Source organism: Ranitomeya imitator, chromosome 5, assembly GCF_032444005.1.
Source record: "Ranitomeya imitator isolate aRanImi1 chromosome 5, aRanImi1.pri, whole genome shotgun sequence".
Taxonomy (NCBI): Eukaryota; Metazoa; Chordata; class Amphibia; order Anura; family Dendrobatidae; genus Ranitomeya; species Ranitomeya imitator.
Window position 1 is genome coordinate 4,752,129 of NC_091286.1, and position 10,947 is coordinate 4,763,075.

The 10,947-nt window shown below is 42.9% G+C and overlaps 1 long non-coding RNA gene across 4 annotated transcripts; it reads right to left on the minus strand.

The window, feature by feature from the left end:
• Nucleotides 1-1,857: 1,857 nt before the first annotated feature.
• Nucleotides 1,858-10,490, minus strand: LOC138681028 (uncharacterized). Of its 4 annotated transcripts, none has more exons than XR_011321876.1 (6): nucleotides 9,656-10,490; nucleotides 9,435-9,570; nucleotides 8,071-8,979; nucleotides 7,799-7,968; nucleotides 7,401-7,460; nucleotides 1,858-2,693 (listed from the first exon to the last, which is right to left on the minus strand). It is a non-coding gene; the product is annotated as an uncharacterized lncRNA (long non-coding RNA). The 4 variants fall into 4 exon arrangements; XR_011321875.1 differs by lacking the exon at nucleotides 1,858-2,693 and adding an exon at nucleotides 4,834-5,380; XR_011321878.1 differs by lacking the exon at nucleotides 7,401-7,460.
• Between the last annotated feature and the right edge of the window lie 457 nt (nucleotides 10,491-10,947).

The following is a 10,947-nucleotide window of genomic DNA, read 5'->3' on the forward strand; positions in this document are numbered from 1 at the left end:
AGGATGCTTCAATAGCGGCCTTAAGCTCATCCAGAGTGTTGGGTCTTGCGTCTCTCAACTTTCTCTTCACAATATCCCACAGATTCTCTATGGGGTTCAGGTCAGGAGAGTTGGCAGGCCAATTGAGCACAGTAATACCATGGTCAGTAAACCATTTACCAGTGGTTTTGGCACTGTGAGCAGGTGCCAGGTCGTGCTGAAAAATGAAATCTTCATCTCCATAAAGCATTTCAGCCGATGGAAGCATGAAGTGCTCCAAAATCTCCTGATAGCTAGCTGCATTGACCCTGCCCTTGATGAAACACAGTGGACCAACACCAGCAGCTGACATGGCACCCCACACCATCACTGACTGTGGGTACTTGACACTGGACTTCAGGCATTTTGGCATTTCCTTCTCCCCAGTCTTCCTCCAGACTCTGGCACCTTGATTTCCGAATGACATGCAAAATTTGCTTTCATCAGAAAAAAGTACTTGGGACCACTTAGCAACAGTCCAGTGCTGCTTCCCTGTAGCCCAGGTCAGGCGCCTCTGCCGCTGTTTATGGTTCAAAAGTGGCTTTACCTGGGGAATGCGGCATCTGTAGCCCATTTCCTGCACACGCCTGTGCACGGTGGCTCTGGATGTTTCCACACCAGACTCAGTCCACTGCTTCCGCAGGTTCCCCAAGGTCTGGAATCGGTCCTTCTCCACAATCTTCCTCAGGGTCCGGTCTCCTCTTCTCGTTGTACAGCGTTTTCTGCCACATTGTTTCCTTCCAACAGACTTACCATTGAGGTGCCTTGATACAGCACTCTGGGAACAGCCTATTTGTTGAGAAATTTCTTTCTGGGTCTTACCATCTTGCTTGAGGGTGTCAATGATGGCCTTCTTGACATCTGTCAGGTCGCTAGTCTTACCCATGATGGGGGTTTTGAGTAATGAACCAGGCAGGGAGTTTATAAAAGCCTCAGGTATCTTTTGCATGTGTTTAGAGTTAATTAGTTGATTCAGAAGATTAGGGTAATAGGTCGTTTAGAGAACCTTTTCTTGATATGCTAATTTATTGAGACAGGTTTTTTGGGTTATCAGGAGTTGTATGCCAAAATCATCAGTATTAAAACAATAAAAGACCTGACAAATTTCAGTTGGTGGATAATGAATCTATAATATATGAAAGTTTAATTGTAATCATTACATTATGGTAAATAATGAAATGTAACACTATATGCAAATTTTTTGAGAAGGACCTGTATATTCTTATTTTGAGAAACCAAAAAAATAAATGGACACCAGAGCTAAAAATAACTAATTTATTGAAAAATATATTAAAAAATTATTGTAGAACAACAATAATGAAAATAATAATAAACGATGCAAAAGAAAAGGGAAGGCAACACATTAGTGCCACGTACAAGTAGCCACACCGATAATATATATAAGCAGAAAGAATGTAAGCTACTCCTGTCATATAAGGTTTTTAAAGGCAGTGAAAATAAACAGTATAATATGTAACATACATGTAAATGGTAAAGAGACTACTAACCATATAAGAAAACAATGATGACCCATAAATATATGAAAAAAACCTTTTAACGAACAAAGCTAAATAACGGGCTAAATATAGAGGGAGGTTCATATATAGCCAGGTGCAGAGTGCAGCGTATAAATAAATATATAAGGGGGAAATCCCATACAATAGAAATGCTGCATAAATAACAATAGTAGCATGAGAACCAACCTGTAGCTGTACGTGGAAGAGGAGGCCCCGATGTGCGTTTCGCACAATAGCTTTCTCGGGGGGCGTTCTTATTTTGGTTCATGGCTATACATTCTTACATATTATTGGTCTATTATTGGTCTAATATAGTTTATTAATAAGGTTTTAGTAATAAAGATGAAAATATTTGTTACATAAAAGACACTGACATCTATGGGTTCAAAAAGAAATTACACCTATGACATAAAAATGTCCTATCACATAAAGAATATGGTTAATAATGTGTTATCATTTCTTCTTATTATTATTTTATTTTTCCAAATATAAATTCCATATTAATAGTCTGATAATAGTTATATGGATGGTATTTATTGCTATGGTACGCTGTGAGATTATAAGTGAGGAAAATTACCACATTTGTTATAGAATAGAGAATGAAGACTTCAATCAAGATACTGAAGTTACGTTAATAAAGACTTTTCATATTTCTAAATTCAATTCATTCTCAAAAGTTGCAAGAAGAAAAGCCGTTATCCAGAAGTTCCACAAGGTAACAATGCTATGATTTCTGAGTAATAATAGACTGTGTCAAATACAATTCATGTCACCACTCACAACTACAGCATCCATCACTGACAACTATGAGTACAGTATCTAAACTGACAACTACAATTGGAGTACAATGATCCTATGATGCTAAGATGAACTGCGTTATTACATTTTTATCACATTCCAGTGGTTTCCTATCACCTATAAGACTTCCATGAAAGCTGGTGAACAATCAGGTAATTGTCAGGACGCTACAACCCTGACATGTGACCTGTGCACTAAGGACTGGTTATGGTGCTATGTTTAGCAAGGAAGAGTCAATGTAACCCTTGCTGTGCTGACCAAAGACGTCACACCTGTTCCAAGACCAGTGCGGATGATATGGAAGGATTCCAGATGATTTCCAAGGCGAGCCAATGTAAGTCCAGGTTTTTAAAGGTGACACTGCACAGATATTAAAGCTACATTTCATCTATGAACTTTGTTTTCTTATCAGCATTTGAATTTATGGACTTTGACACATGACACACAGTCTCTACAAAATTTACATGCCATCATCCATTTCAAAATAATTATAATAAAGATTGTTTTAAAAGAACCAAGAAGAAGACATCAAGATGAAGACCAGATGACATCAGACCTGAGATGCTTCAAGTAGATATAGGGAAGTATAATTATATATATATATATTTTATATGAATATTAGTCACGGCTTACCATAACATGAATTTACATATCATTATATTATTGAGAACATATAACAATATTATTGATATTATTTATTAAAATATTTTGCCAAAGAAGAAGAAAAGAAGAAAGATCTTATTAATATGATTAATTTGAGGGTTCCAATCAATGTCTCTCACCCTCAAAAGGGGGAATTGTTAAGTATTAATTGAATTATTCTTATTTTCAATTCTGTACTGAGCACATTGCTTCTTGCTGACATTACCAAAAGCTATTTCTGTGTATGTAGCTCAGAGTATAAGTCAACACCATACAGTGGGGCAAAAAAGTATTTAGTCAGTCAGCAATAGTGCAAGTTCCACCACTTAAAAAGATGAGAGGCGTCTGTAATTTACATCATAGGTAGACCTCAACTATGGGAGACAAACTGAGAAAAAAAAATCCAGAAAATCACATTGTCTGTTTTTTTAACATTTTATTTGCATATTATGGTGGAAAATAAGTATTTGGTCAGAAACAAAATTTCATCTCAATACTTTGTAATATATCCTTTGTTGGCAATGACAGAGGTCAAACGTTTTCTGTAAGTCTTCACAAGGTTGCCACACACTGTTGTTGGTATGTTGGCCCATTCCTCCATGCAGATCTCCTCTAGAGCAGTGATGTTTTTGGCTTTTCGCTTGGCCACACGGACTTTCAACTCTTTCCAAAGGTTTTCTATAGGGTTGAGATCTGGAGACTGGCTAGGCCACTCCAGGACCTTGAAATGCTTCTTACGAAGCCACTCCTTCGTTGCCCTGGCGGTGTGCTTTGGATCATTGTCATGTTGAAAGACCCAGCCACGTTTCATCTTCAATGCCCTTGCTGATGGAAGGAGGTTTGCACTCAAAATCTCACGATACATGGCCCCATTTATTCTTTCATGTACCCGGATCAGTCGTCCTGGCCCCTTTGCAGAGAAACAGCCCCAAAGCATGATGTTTCCACCACCATGCTTTACAGTAGGTATGGTGTTTGATGGATGCAACTCAGTATTCTTTTTCCTCCAAACACGACAAGTTGTGTTTCTACCAAACAGTTCCAGTTTGGTTTCATCAGACCATAGGACATTCTCCCAAAACTCCTCTGGATCATCCAAATGCTCTCTAGCAAACTTCAGACGGGCCCGGACATGTACTGGCTTAAGCAGTGGGACACGTCTGGCACTGCAGGATCTGAGTCCATGGTGGCGTAGTGTGTTACTTATGGTAGGCCTTGTTACATTGGTCCCAGCTCTCTGCAGTTCATTCACTAGGTCCCCCCCGCGTGGTTCTGGGATTTTTGCTCACCGTTCTTGTGATCATTCTGACCCCACGGGCTGGGAATTTGCGTGGAGCCCCAGATCGAGGGAGATTATCAGTGATCTTGTATGTCTTCCATTTTCTAATTATTGCTCCCACTGTTGATTTCTTCACTCCAAGCTGGTTGGCTATTGCAGATTCAGTCTTCCCAGCCTGGTGCAGGGCTACAATTTTGTTTCTGGTGTCCTTTGACAGCTCTTTGGTCTTCACCATAGTGGAGTTTGGAGTCAGACTGTTTGAGGGTGTGCACAGGTGTCTTTTTATACTGATAACAAGTTTAAACAGGTGTCATTACTACAGGTAATGAGTGGAGGAAAGAGGAGACTCTTAAAGAAGAAGTTACAGGTCTGTGTGAGCCAGAAATCTTGATTGTTTGTTTCTGACCAAATACTTATTTTCCACCATAATATGCAAATAAAATGTTAAAAAAACAGACAATGTGATTTTCTGGATTTTTTTTTCTCAGTTTGTCTCCCATAGTTGAGGTCTACCTATGATGTAAATTACAGACGCCTCTCATCTTTTTAAGTGGTGGAACTTGCACTATTGCTGACTGACTAAATACTTTTTTGCCCCACTGTATATGAAGGGAACACGTGGTCTGTTGGACATATAAATAAAGTCTCTTAGGAGGGTGGGGGGCTTTTTGTCACGTGGGGGCTGTCACCTCCTGCCTTCACCATCATTCTCCATGGACATCGGACAAGGAAGCAACAGCTGGTAGCCATGATGACTTCAGAGTTCACACAGACAGACCGGTTTTACCATTCAGGACTTTGGGAAAGATGAGTAACAAGACAAGCGCTGATATTTACACATGGACAATCTATTCGTAACTATTTCATCTGCTTTTATGTTTTGCTGCAATGTGGTTTTTCTGTGGACAATTCAATAAACCACTATATTTTTCATGAGAATATCATGACATTTTTCTTGAAGAGTAAGCACCTGGTGAATAGTCCTGATTAAATAAATGTGCAAAATAAGCATATTTAACAGTAAGGTATGAGGAGATCCAGGATAGGACAAGGTCTTTGACACCAAAGGAAGAGAAGCTCTGTAGGAGGAGGCAGTGGTCAACTGTGTCGAAGGCAGAGGACAGGTCTAGGAGTATAGAGAATTGTCTGTTAGCTTTGGCTGTAAACAAGTCATAATTTTGGTCAGTCTCAGTGGAATGGTGGGGACGGAAGCTAGATTGAAGGTTGTTGAAGAGTTAGATGCAAAGTGAGAAGTTCAGCATGGACGTGCTGCTCAAGGAGCTTGGAAGCAAATGGGAGCAAAGATATGGGGCGATAGTTGACATAGCGCTCAAGTCAAGGGAAGGCTTTTGAGGATAGGGGTGATTGTGGCATGTTTGAAAGCAGAGGGGAAGGTACCAGAAGTTAGTGATAGGTTGAATAGATGGGTTAGGGATGGAGTCGGTGTGTGAGGTCAGGGAGGATGTGGGATGGGGTCAAGTGCACAAATGGTGAGGTGTGATTTGGAAAGATGATGAGCAAGCTCCCCTTCATAGATTTTGGAAAGGGAAGTTATGGGGTTAGGGCGTTGGTCTGGTATACAAAGGGGTTGTGGTGGTTTGAAAACAAAGACTTGCCTTGTTTGGTCTATCATTTTTGAAGTCCATGGCAAAATCCTCGGCAACGATTAGGGAACTCGGAGGGGGCAGTGGTGGGCGGAGGAGGGAGTTAAAAGTGTTGGACAACTGTTTGGGGTTGTTGGATAAGGAAGATACGAGGGTTGTGAAGTAGGCCTGTTTAGCAGAGGTGAGAGCTGATTTGAATGCGAGTGTTGCTTGTTTGAGTGCAGTAAAATCATCTTGCGAATGCATTTTCTTCCAACGCCGTTCTGCAATTCTGGCTACTTGCTGAAGCTTTTTAATTATGTAATTGTGCCAAGGTTGTCTATTGGTTTGTCGCAGTCTGCTGTGCATGACAGGGGCGACTGAGTCGATGGCTGATGCAAGAGGGGCATTGTAGAAACTAGTGGCAGTGTCTGTCGTGAGGATATGGATGCTAGTGGTAGAATAGAGTCAGAAAGCGTGTGGGTGTCAAGGTGTGCGAGGTTTCTGCGGGGGTGCGCATGTTGCAGATGGTGGTCATCAGATAGAGGGAGAGAGAAGGTTGTGAAGTTAGATAGGGATCAGAGATGGGTGAAGATCAGGTCTAATGTATGTCCGTCTGTGTGGGTGGCTGTGGAGAACCACTGAGTAAGTCCAAAAGATGAAGGGACAGGAGTTTGGTTTGAAGGCTGCTGACTGGTGGGTGTCAATGAGGATGTTGAAGTCACCCATGATGATGGTGGGAATATCAGCAGAGAGAAAGTGAAGGAGCCAGGTGAAGAATTGGTCAATAAAGGCAGTGGTCGGGCACGGAGGTCACTATATGACCATTTGGAGGTTGTAGGGGGGTAGATGCGGACAGAGTGGACTTCAAAAGAGGGGATAAGGGAGGGTAGAGGTGAGATTGGGTTAAAAGGTACAGTTGGAAGGAGAAAGCCCGCTCCTCCACCATGTCTGTTGCCAGGGCGAGGAGTGTAGGTGAAGTGGAGGTCACCGTAACATAGTGCAGCAGGGAGGATGTGTCAGAGGGTGTCAGCCATGTTTCGGTGATGCCCAGAAAGAAAAACTTACGAGAGGTAAAAAGGTCTTGAATCATGTGGAGTTTATTGCAGATGGAGTGGGCTTTCCAGAGTGATCAAGAGAGAGGGTGCAGGGGGGTGGGCGTCAAGGGCACGGATTTGAGGTGGGCAAGAATTCGGGTGTTTATATTGGGTTGGGAGCGATAGGAGGGGGTAGTAATGAGAAGTCTGAGCTGTAAGGATCCAGGATTGGGAGATATGTCGCCAGCAGTGAGAAGCAGAGAGAGACAGAGCAGGTGGGAGATGGACAATGGCAGCTTGTTTTATGTTTTATTAGGAGATCTGAGGTTGAGGAGCAGGTCAGCAGAGGTGGTCAGGTGGGGAGGCAGGAGGGAAGGAGAGATTATTACTTGGTTAGAGGGTGCTGGGGTTTGGGGATAGCGGACAGGAGTAATGGAGCCAAAACTGCTAGAGCGTATGTCAGCATGATGAGTAAGTGTGGTGGAAAGGGAAATAAATTTAGTACATTAACAGTGGTTAGTCGTACCTTCTGTTCACTTCTTGCTCATTTCTGACATATTTCTTCTGTTATCCTTTTAGAGTCATCCTTATAGAGAAAAACCACGGTCAAGACAGACCTGTCTCTCTGAATTTATAACAATGTAAGTGCACATGAAATAGGCCAGGTGTGATCAGGAGGGAGGGGCAGCAGGGAGACTGGTCACAGTCACGGGAGTGAATTACAAGTCAGAAGGGAAAATAGATCCAAATGGAGAGATAAAGCCAACTGTGTGTTGGCATCAAGAAATTAAGGTGAGAAAATGAGCAGGGGAAAAAAAATAGTGATAGCAGCCAGCGGACATACCAGGAATAGCAGACGGATACAGGGTGAGAAGGATCAGGAAAGTTGGGTGATGGTGATGGGATTGCAGCCAGCGGACATACCTGAGGATGAAGCGGATCGATTGTCAGATTGATTGCAATAAGGAAGCATAGTAATAATAATAATGATGATGATGACGCATCTATAGCAGGGGGTTATTTTTCTGGCATATTTCTGCTGCTATCCTTTTAGAGCCATCCTTATAGAGACAGACCACGGAAGATGGGTGCACCTGCAGGAAATGAAGAGTGGCTTATGAAGCCCATGGCCGGATTTTCGGCAATATAGTCCTTCAAAGCCTTTAGTTCAGACCCTGCCAGAGGGTCGATCTTACCAAAGGATATTCCTGCTCCAGGCAATAATTCAATTGGACAATCGTATGGTGAGGGGGAAGCTGGTCTGCGTTCTTCTTGTAACATACATCTGCATACTCCTGGTATATAGCTGGTAGCTCAGAGACTGACGTGGGTCTCTTAGGAACCGAACAAGCTAAAACTTCTGGACCCATCTGTTTCTCCGGAAAGTGCAGCTCCTTGGTCTCCGTTAATTGTAGGGTTCTGGGCCTGCAGCCATGGTAGCCCTAGAATGGGGAGTAGTGGGAAGAGATGAGCACAGAAGACAGCCTCTCCTAATGATCTTTACCCATAAGGATCTTCAAAGGCTCCATTTCCTGGCCCACTGGTCCAGAGTTTAGCAAGGAACCATCCAGTGTCTCCATCTGTACAGGAGTAGCCTTCTTCACTGAATGTATCCCATGTTTCTGAGCAAAGGAGAGGTCCATAAAATTACAGCTTGCCCCTGAGTCAATCATAGCAGAGCTAGACACCAAGACCGAGTCAACCTAGAGCTTAATGGAAAGAAAGCAATGAGAATTGTTCTTCTTACAGCTCTGCTGGGACAGTGCTGAGGAAACTTGAAAATCTGCCGCATTTACACAGTCATCAGCCTCTGAAATGTCGGAGTTTAAGTCCGAGAAATCAACATCTATAGCTGCAGATCTTTCTGGGGCCTAAGGTTTGGACATGAATGATCTCCTTTCCCAACACTCACAGTGAATGACTGCTGCAGTAGTTTTACGAGAAAGGCTGGGGCAGTTTATAATGAAGTGCCCTGACTTACCGCAATAGAAACAATTTTCTTTTAGGCAATGTTATTGGCATGCATCACTAACCAGTCTCTGTAGAGTCCACCTGCATGGGTTCAGGTTCTGGTTCCCGTATGATCCTGCTCAAATGTTCCTTAGCTGGGGAGGAAGATAGGAAATGATTAATGCGATTACTTTCAGACCATCTCTCCTGTCTGCGTTCAGTAAGACGGCATCAATATGGATGCAGTAGTTAAAAGTCACCTAACGCAGTTGGAGGGTCAGCACGAGCAAGTTCATCCTTAGGCTGCCGCCACACTAGCAGTATTTGGTCAGTATTTTACATCAGTATTTGTAGCTAAAACCAGGAGTGGAACAATTGGAGGAAAAGTATAATAGAAACATATGCACCACTCCTGCATTTATCACCTACACCTGGTTTTGGTTGAGAAATACTGATGTAAAATACTGACCAAATACTGCTAGTGTGACGGCAGCCTTAATCATGGGAGACAACCCTTTCTGCAAAATAGATTTTTTGGTGGAACTGTCCCAAGTGGTATCGAGGGCCCAGCTCTTGAAATCCAAGGCATATTTGAATACTGAGCGCTTACCTTGACGCAAAGACAACATGGCCGCTTTAGCTGTCGCACCTCGGTTAGGATTACCAAACACCTAGCCATGGCCGAAATGAAAAAGATTATTCATCCATCCTCAGTCTCGATCAGAGGGTTTGCCCACATCAGAGATCTGTTGGAGAGCAACATGATTATAGTAAGCACTTTGGATCATTCCAAGGTAAATTGCGAAGCATGTTGAGAGAAAAACTGTTTACATTGGATAATAAACCCCATGAATTTTTCACGTTCACCACCAAAATGAAAAGTGGGTAACTTGGGAATCCCAAAACCCGGGGGTAGGCATGGTGCCTAGACTTGTTCCTTCAGAGCCTCAATCCTGGCTCGTAAATCCTGAGTATTTTATCAGAACACTTGCAGATTGTGATTAAGATCCTGCAGACTTGCAAAGCTGGTCTTTAAAGCCTATATATCCTCAAGGATTGTATCGATAATTTTACACAAGTCCTTTACGCAAGCCTCCATCTTCCCAGATCCCTTAAGGCAGAAGTGCTGAAAAAGAAATAAGGCGCACAATAGTGTTTACCCGTGGTAATACGCCTGACTGAAAAGAAGGGAATGTGCTCACCTGAAATGGTGAAGTCACAACCACAATCATCACAGAAGGTATAAACAGATTACACGGTCCACAGCAGACGGCGTCCTCAGACCCAGCAGACACTACAGTTGGCTTCTGAATCTTGTGATGTATTGCACACAGTTCTATTTAGAGCCTTGTGCTTGGGTGCGAGGAAAACACAGGAGACAGGTTTGGTTATGACTTGCTTGTATTACTTCATACAAGTATGTCACAGAAAAAGGTTTTACACAATTGCAGGTACAGAGGCAGGAGACACGGCTGGTCAGAGTAAACCTTAAGTTTAGTATCAAGCAGAAAACAGGTTCAGAGTCTCTGTTACTTCCCTCACAAATGCTGATTAGCACGCAGCAGGGTTCGAGTGTCCACATAAGGAGATGGCTGGAATACTACATCTACTACATTTGGGCTCTCGCCTCACCCCTTAAAGGGACACTGTCACCTGAATTTGGAGGGAACAATCTTCAGCCATGGAGGCGGGGTTTTGGATTCACCCTTTCCTTACTCGCTGGCTGCATGCTGGATTGAAGTTCATTCTCTGTCCTCCGTAGTACATGCCTGCACAAGGAAGTCTTGCACAGCGCAGGTGTGTACTATGGAGGACAGAGAATGAACTTCAATCCAATATTGCAGCCAGCAGGTAAGGAAAGGGTGAATCAAACACCCAAAACCCCGCCTCCATGGCTGAAGATTGTTCCCTCCAAATTCAGGTGACAGTGTCCCTTTAAGCCTGTCTCCTGTCTCCATTAGGTAGGTATCTGGGCTCATGGTATACCATTGTTCAGTGTTCATGCTGTTCCTTTGTAACATTTTTTCCTCTCTTTAGTCCCCCCATTTTTTCTTACATCTTGGCACCCATTGGGTTATTTGATTGCAGGGGAGCACCAGTGTATGCCTATTCAAGGCTTTCTG